Source organism: Eucyclogobius newberryi, unplaced genomic scaffold, assembly GCF_026437365.1.
Source record: "Eucyclogobius newberryi isolate DKJ021-1_F unplaced genomic scaffold, fEucNew1.0.hap1 SCAF_1, whole genome shotgun sequence".
Lineage (NCBI taxonomy): Eukaryota > Metazoa > Chordata > Actinopteri > Gobiiformes > Gobiidae > Eucyclogobius > Eucyclogobius newberryi.
Genome location: NW_027315723.1, coordinates 48,958,659 through 48,967,788, shown reverse-complemented (window position 1 = coordinate 48,967,788; position 9,130 = coordinate 48,958,659). Strand labels below are relative to the sequence as shown.

The 9,130-nt window shown below is 43.1% G+C and overlaps 1 long non-coding RNA gene across 1 annotated transcript; it reads left to right on the top strand.

The window, feature by feature from the left end:
* The first annotated feature begins 60 nt into the window (after positions 1-60).
* Positions 61-1,108, top strand: LOC140361981 (uncharacterized). Its single transcript, XR_011927042.1, has 3 exons — positions 61-192; positions 314-369; positions 462-1,108. It is a non-coding gene; the product is annotated as an uncharacterized lncRNA (long non-coding RNA).
* The last annotated feature ends 8,022 nt before the right edge of the window (positions 1,109-9,130 follow it).

Here is a 9,130-nt window from a genome sequence, read left to right as displayed (position 1 = left end):
CTCTGTTAAATGTGCATAATATATCAATGTTCTAATGAGTATCTTTCTCATCTTCAGAGTGCTGACCAGTGAGTTTAGTCTGTCTGTGCTGACCAGAGCTCTACAGGTCACTGCAGGTCATTACAGGTCACTACAGGTCACTGCAGACACAGAGTCATCTCAAGTAAACTCCTGACGACTCCAAAGCAAAAGGTATTTTAATAATAACTTCTGCCTCGACTAAAAGTAAACAGTGTAGAATCAGTATTTTGAATGTATAAAATGTCTGTTTTGTTATGACCAAAAAAACTAAATGATAATTGTTCTTCAAAAGAGCCACTGATGTGTCACATGTGTCTGTGAAGCAGCTTCAGGACAAACATGTGAAGTGTATGTTATATGACTTTTATAATCTAAACATATGAAGTGTATGTTATATGACTTGTATAATCTAAAGCTGTGACATGTTCTGTTTGTCTCAGTCATACGATGGAGCTGAACGGTGCAGTTACTGAGGTACAGAAGACTGCGTAGCCATGGAAACAAAGTCTTGTTAAATACTGAGATATTCAGTATTTAACGCAATAATGTCACATTCATGTGCATATAACTGATGTAAAAAGAGTGTTTATTTTACCATTATTATTAGTATTATTTTGTCTTACGCTGTTTTTATTTTATCTTTATTTCCCCCTCCATTCTTTATTAAGGTATGAGAGGTTCTGTCTATAGGAGTTTTTGTTTATAAGAGTTCTTCTATTAAGATCGATCTATTAAGAGTGTTTTTTAAACTTCCTATAAGTTATCTGTCCTTTTCCTCTGGATCTACTGTGTTGCAACAACAAAATTTCCTCATGTGTGGACAATAAAGGAATATCTTATTTTATTCAGTTTGTTCTATTTGACTTATACAGGTTGTTTTATCATTGTTAATATTTTTATGTTGCACTGAATCACCAAAGCAAGTTCCACTGTTTGTGAATTCTGTTCTTTGACAATGGAATAAACCTTTTCTGATTATATTAATGATGATAATAATAATGAACATTACACAGACTCCAAAACCCCTTAATAAGGGACTCCCACATTGTAGCTTTAAAACTCATTGGAGCTTTAAAACTCAACTAAAACTGGCTAAAATCAATTCATCATTTGTAGTTATAATCAGATTTGCATTTATTGAACAAGTTCATTCATGTTCATTATTTGTATTAAATACATTAATAAACAAATGTGTTTTGTATTTATTAAAGATTGACATGATAAAAAAACGACACAAAAGGAAACTGAATATAATTAAATACTGCTTAACTCAATTATGTAACAGAATCGATGATTATATTTTATATTTCTTCTCATCTGATTAAAAAAAATGCATATTGGCCAAATTATATTATGTAAATAAATAACTGAAAAGTTAATAACAAAATAAATACCCAAACCAAAAACTACAGAAAATGATGAGGACATTATTACACCTCTAAATGTAATTCATTGTCATTAAACCAGACTTTTTTTATCTTAACACTTCTTTATAATTCTCTTAAATATCAGAGCTTTACAACATGATACATGTATATTTATAGATGGATATAACAATTCATCATTATACGTTACGTAAACAGAATATTTCAAGCCGAATTATTCCAAAAGTCCGTGTTGACTTCTGAGTCTTTCACGCTGCTGTGACGTGCGCGCTCCCGACGCCAAAGCCTCACGGCGATGACGTCACAAAAGTGGGAGGAGATATACCACTGTTCAGGAAGTAATGCGGAACTAAAAAACTTTTTTGGAACCATGCGCCAATGAGCAGCTCCATAGGTTTCAATGGCGGCCATCTTGGCTTCCGGGGGCTTGGGAAGCAGGGACAAGGACTCCAATGGTGAAGTGATATAAGATTTAATGGCGCACTATGGACTAGTTTGTTTAAACGACAATAGACATACCAGGTTTTATATTAGAACAGGAAAAGTGTCGTGTATAGATTTGTCATCAGCCTCAGCTCAGCTGGCCAGAAGGGCAAGGTGGGACACCTTGGAGGAGTACACCATAGGTAGTGACCATTTTCCCATATTGATGAAGTTTGGTCCGGCTTTGGCAGTAGAGGAGGAAGCCAGCCCTAAGCGTTTAGATTTTAGTAGAGCAAAGTGGAATGAATTTGCAGAGGCATGTTGCAAAGACCTAGATAAGTTTAATGGAGGTACAGTATGTGACAGTATGGGGTTGCCACAAGTCGAAATCCAGTAGGTGGCGCGAAAGGGTATAAAAACCTCTCTTGGCTTCTTTTTTCTCTCTGCAACTCCTGCATTTCCGGTCCTGCGTACGCCCTGTCCTCGCTGCGCCAGGTGATATTCACTTTGTTGTTTCCCAAAACTAACCACTTTAGTCATTGATTAACTCCTGTATTGTCGTAGTGCCATGGTGTGGCTTAGCCCCGTCACACACCGCTTCATGGCGCCTGTTGTCTGCCCCTTTGGTGGCTGGCGCATTCACGAGCCTTTCCGTGAAGTAGGTTCTGCCTCAGTGCGTAGGAATGACTATTTGTGATTGAGCTAATCCAAACCTTTTATATTCAGGCTTCGGGTGTGAGCCACCGGCCGTCGCTGCCTTGCCCTTGGCTCTTTATGCCACTGCTTGTCCCTTCTGTGTGCTGCCTGCCCTGTGCCACGGGCCCGTTTCATGTATGGACATGTAGTTTCTTCTAAACCAAAGGATGTGCGTCGAGACTGAGCAATATTACATCTAATGGACTCAAAGGACTCGTTATATTACATCTGCAACCAAGAGCAAAGAATTTAATATATAATAATGCATTGTAACTAACTGAATGGCCTCCTTTTTAATCAATGTGGTGGACGAACCTGTGCGCCTTATTGCGCGGTGTATGTTGGGTATGTTACATGCCCTGGCATTGTTGGTGTTATCTAAAGAAATGTGTATCTGATAAGCGTCTTTAGAGGGCGGCTAACCGCTCGGTATGCCACAAGTAGATGAGTGGAATAACAGTTTGTGTGAAATTATTGTGTGTAATGTTCAGTTATATATTCCAGAAAGGAAAGGCCCAAAAGAAAAGGTATGTGTATGTCGAAGTTTAGTCTATAACAGACTGCAAGAGGCAAGGATCGTTCTCAAGGTCTTAAATCTATTTGATTCAAACAGGGAAAAACAGGCAGAACTGTAGCATGTTGTTTGTCTTGCAGCTGAGATTCGATTTACCACAAGATTTAACTGTGTTTTATAAAGCTGTTGCTTGGGTCTGATAAAATGGTCTGAAGTTTAAAATTGTTTGTACCAGTTCACAGATAATCAGAAAGTACACAGAAAGTACACCGTGAGTGACCCATATGATAAATAGGACACAGAAATATAATATAAATGCATGACAATAATTTGGTCAATATTTACATGTGCCATGGTGGAACAAGGACTGTAGCGAGCCAATTATAAATAGGAATATAGCATAAAAGAGACTAAGAAGGCAGCCAACTGAGCATAATGCATTAGAATAGAAGAGGCTAAGAGCTGTTGCAATGAGAGTCATTAAGAGTGCAGAGAAAGCACGTTGGAGGAAATACTGTGGTAAGTTGGGTGCAGAAACCTCTGTTCATAAAATATGGTCAGCTGTAAGACAAATGTCAGGGATTAAACGCTTGAGATCTGTTCCACTGTTAGAAAGTGATGGAGTTGTAGCAGTCAACGATAGGCAGAAGGCAGATCTTTTAGCCAGAGCTTTTCAGCTTGTCCACAGAGGAGAAAACTTGGGGGATGTAGGGATCAGTAGGAGGAACACAAATTGTTCGATAATCAGCTATACAAACTTGAAATAAACATGGATAATTCTGATCCTATTCATTTGTTTTTCTCCTTGAAAGAGCTGGTGAAGGCCATAAATGGGGGCGGTCCAACTGCTCCAGGAAAAGATGGGCTGATGTATGACATTTCTAAAAAACACAAAGAAGATGTATCGCAGGAAGTTCTTGCATCGATAAACAATGTGTAGGCAGAAGGGCGTGTTCCGGATGCTTGGAGGCGGGCTGTGGTTATCCCCATTTTGAAACCAGGAAAGGAGGTAAAGAAAGCAGGTTCATATGGGCCCATAGCTCTTACATCAGTCATTTGTAAGATCATGGAGAGGATGGTGAAATAAGACTATAAGTTGTAGAAGGAGAACTGGTTTGTCCCCGATCAGAATGGCTTTAGGAAGGGGAGGAGCCCCATGGAGTCAGTATTATCTCTAGACTGTGACATTCTAAAAGCATATGCATGTAAAGAGGTTCTTGTTGCTGTGTCCTTGGATATTGAGAAGGTCTATGACCTGCTGTGGAGGGCGGGGCTGATCATTAAACTGTATGATGCAGGCATTCCAGGTTGCACTTTCCATTGGATCAGGGTGTAGCGGGGCTCTCTCTCAAAAATATGGCGAAGTCAGATTTCAAGTGCTCAGGTGGATTTATTGTGCCAAAACCGAAGTGCAAAAATAGTGTAACAGTACAAAATATATACAGTGAGCAAAAAGGTCCAAAAATCCAAAAACATATATTTACAGAGTTCCAATTATGAGTTCAACTTTAACTCGTTCTCTCTTTTAACTCTCTCTCTTTTACTCTCTCTCTCTCACTGTTACCTTCTCTGTTGTTGGAGACAGACTCCCCCCCAGCCAAGAGCGACTCGCCTTTATTCCTCACTTGCCCCTCCCACTGAGCAAAATAACTAGATAATTCAAATCCCAAATAAACTGACAATAAACTGTTGTGGCCTCTTCCTACAACATAATACATCATTGTAGAAAAAGCTTCAGTTGTAGTCATCTGGACTCAGTTTGAAAAAATAGACGTTTCGACTCTCATCCAAGAGTCATTGTCAATAACAGAATTTAGGTCGAGAAGGTCTGTTATTGACAATGACTCTTGGATGAGAGTCGAAACGTCTATTTTTTCAAACTGAGTCCAGATGACTACAACTGAAGCTTTTTCTACTATGGAACACGCCTGGACGAATGAGGGATTACACCGACATAATACATAATTAATTATATACACATGTTCAAAATAAAGCAATATAAAACACATAGAATACCCGGTGTCACATGGTCAGCACCACGGCGCGAACAACGCGCATTTAAACTTCCAGGAAGTCCTGGCTCGGTTTCGACCCAACGCGACGCATCGGCGGAGCGCGGCTTCGTGACAAAACTGGTAACAATTGACGTGTGTGTGCTTAGAATGAACCTAACACGCGCAAGTGTGCAGCCTTGGCGGATTAGTGACGGAGGAGTGCGGGGAAAGATGCGTGTGTAGCGTCTGATGCGAATGAATGAAACAGAGGGAAACGGGGGGAGCGGGGAATGTATGAGTGTGTGTTGGAAAGTGCGCGCGGGCATGAAGGGCCGCGCGGCTGCTCAGCAAATAAGCGCCGACACCAGTTAAAGACGGACTGGCTCCGTCACATTATCCCTCCCTTCGGAAGGTTGACACTGGGGCAACCTGGACAAATAATCCGCAACAATGTTCATCTTGCCGGCACGGTGTCGGATGGCGAATCTGAAGGGCTGTAGTGCGAGATACCATCTGGTCAGGCGACTATTATGATCCTTCATAGTGTTGATCCAAGTCAGGGCACTATGATCAGTCTCTAGATCAAATTCTCGTCCGAGCAGGTAGTAGCGCAAGCTCTCCAACGCCCATTTGATTGCAAGGCCCTCTTTCTCTACAGCAGAGTAGCGGGTCTCGCGTGGCAGGAGTTTGCGACTCAAATACAATATTGGACGCTCCTCTCCAGGTTCCCCCTGAGTCAGGACTGCTCCGAGGCCAACCATGGAGGCATCCACTTGTACCAAGAAGCGCTTGGTGAGGTCTGGACTCTTCAGCACCGGTGATGAACACAGGTGAGCTTTGAGGGTGTTGAAGGCATTCTCACAGTCCTCGGTCCAGACGACTGGGTTTCGCTGGCCTTTGGCGGTGAGTGCTGTAAGCGGAGTGGCAATCGTTGCGAACTGTGGCACAAACCGTCGGTACCATCCGGCCAACCCCAGAAAGGAACGCACCTCTTTCTTTGTTCGTGGCCTCGGAGATCTCAGGATAGCCTCGACCTTGTCGACCTGAGGCCTCACCTCCCCTCGACCCATCTGGTAGCCGAGGTAGCGTGTCTCCTGCCGAGCCCACTCACACTTTGCCGGATTCAGCGTAAGACCGGCTCGCTGGATCTGCTTCAGGACTTGGGAGAGATGTTGGACATGGTCCTCCCAGGTCTCGCTGAAGATGACGACATCGTCGAGATAAGCCGCGCTGAATAGCTCACACCCCTGGAGAACTCGATCCATCAGACGTTGAAACGTAGCGGGTGCTCCATGCAGCCCGAATGGCATCACAGTAAACTGAAACAGTCCAGTTGGTGTTTGAAATGCTGTGTAGGGCCGTGAGGACTTCTCGAGGGGCACTTGCCAGTATCCTTTGCAAAGGTCCAATGTGGTTATGTACTTGGCGGAACCAATCTTCTCCAGCAAGTCATCAATCCTTGGCATTGGGTATGCATCAAATTCAGACACAGAGTTCAGCTTTCGAAAGTCAATACATATCCTGAGTGATCCGTCTTTCTTGAAAACAATCACTACAGGACTGCTCCATTCGGATTTGGAAGGTTCGATGACTCCCAGTCTCAGCATTTCTTGGATCTCATCTTGGAGCTTCCCAACAAGCTGCTGTGGTACACGATATGGTCGCTGTCGGATCGGCCGACCCTCCTTCAGGCGGATGACATGTTCCACCACTGTAGTTCTTCCAGGACTGGCACGGAACAGCGAAGACACTTCTTTGAAGGTCTGGAGTAGCTGTGTGGCTTGCTCAGGAGGAAGATGAACCAGCACAGGGGTAGCAGTGTTGGTCAGTCCCTCCAGTCCCATGTCCGGCTCTTCCCCGTCCTCGTCATCGTCTACTTTCCTGACCAACAGGACTTTAGTTGGAGCTTGGACTGGACGCTCTCTCCACTCCTTCTCCCACTGTGCTTCCCGTTTTTCCCACACATGTTGCGCTTCTCCCCGATGTAGGTAATCCATCTCAGCCTCCCTCGCTCTCCAACTGAAGCTGCTCTTCAATAACTTGTTTCATCCAGGCGGCGTCAGCGATCATATCGTGTACCATTTTTTACAAGAGCGTAGTGTTCAAGTCAGAGTAGGCAGCACTTTATCTCAAGTAGTGAGTATTGATAATGGCACGCCCCAAGGGAGTGTAATGAGTCCAGTTCTGTTTCATGTGATGGTCAATGATATTGTTCTAAATGTAGGGGCGGGGCCTGGGATGTCTTTGTTTGTGGATGATGGGGCTGTGTGGAAGAGAGGGAGGAATGTCACATCAGTTTTGAGGCTCCAACTCAACACAGCCAAAGGTAAGTGGAGAATGACATTATATTTGTACAGGAATGTGTTTCATTCACTTATATCCAGCGTTTAGGCCATAGTTTTAACTTGTTTGTGACATGAACTAGTCGGTTAACATCACAAACCTAAAACAGCAACACAAATGAAATGAAAACTCTTTTTATCGGCTCGGCTGGATGTGAAGTGAATCACTGAGAGTGTGTTTCTACTATTATTTTACACATGTATTGCATTTTATGAAAGATATACGTGTTTGTTTCAACCGTTGTCCCGGCAACAATAGACTCGGGAAAACTACCGGAAGTTGAGGAGGAAGTTTTGTTTTTGTGTTTTTTTTGGTGATAATTTCAAAGAATACATCCATTCTTGTGAAAGTAGGCAATAGATGGTTAACAGACGTACAAGAAGTACTAATAAGGATTAGTAATGAAAGTAAAAGTAAATAAAATGTAGTCAAAGAGGAGAGAAGAGTTGTAGTTGAGTTGATTGTCTCCAGAGGTTCAGTTCCAGGTTGTTTTTCACTCCTTTCTTTCATTTGCTTCAGAGATGAAAAGAAAAAGCAGAGTTCCTTATGAAATAGTACACTGGAAAGTAACAAAAAAGTAACTCCCCCAGCATTGAGAAATTCGGCGTTTAGCACCTCGTTCCCTCCGAATTCCCTAATTGTTCTTTATACATCTTGACAAAAAAGTCACGTTTTAGAAGGTTTGAGTCAAATTTCCATTCTTTCTTTGATATCAACAGGAGTGAGTGGGTGGAGCTTGTGAACAATATTGACAGTTTATGAACACAATGATTATCTCGCCACATTTAAAGGTCCCATGTATTGCAAAATGGACTTTTCAGAGCTTTTAACCTTCTAACAGTGCTATACATGCATTTGCACATCTGAGCAATTACCAGTACATCGAGGGGGGGAGGAGGCGGAGGCGGAGAGAGGAGGCGGAGAGAGGAGGCGGGGAGAGAGGAGGCGGAGAGAGGAGGCGGGGAGAGAGGAGGCGGGGAGAGAGGAGGCGGAGAGAGGAGGCGGGGGGAGAGGAGGCGGGGAGAGGAGGCGGGGGGAGAGGAGGCGGGGAGAGGAGGCGGAGAGAGGAGGCGGGGAGAGGAGGCGGAGAGAGGAGGCGGGGGGAGAGGAGGCGGGGAGAGGAGGCGGGGAGAGCCCGGTCCACTGCGCTGGAGGAGAGATCCAGAGCCTTGTGAACATTCGAACTTGTGGGATGGAACCTACAACTAAGTTAAATTTGCGTGCTGGTGCTAGGGATGCAAACTTAAACCCACGTTCAGGTTCAGGTCGAATCCAGAGGTTTAATCTATGCCATATTTACATAATGTTATAACAGCATAACACAAACTACTTCGCTAAATTAAGTTGAAAGACACTTGAACAAGGACGACGATCAAACACAAGGTTTAACTGTAGATTGAAATGAACTCAACTTGTCTGCTTTATTCACTGTTTTTAACAGAATTTACAAATTTCAAATCACAAGCTACGAGCTACGAGCTACGAGCTAGCTGCTAAACTATAGCTTAACAGTTGACACACATTCATGTGTTTTACTTGAAGAACAAGAGCATGTTGAGTGTTGTTGACAGAGTCAGTCGGGGTCAAGGGTCAAAGCAGCTGTTTCATCTGATACAATGTTTTGCCTTTAGATACATTTCCATCTTTAATGTTCAGATCCATAAGCATCAAAAGTCAGGTAAAAACCTTCAAACAGACAATACACCAGTGTAAATAATTAAGTCACATTGTAAAATAACAGAGTTACAAAAACT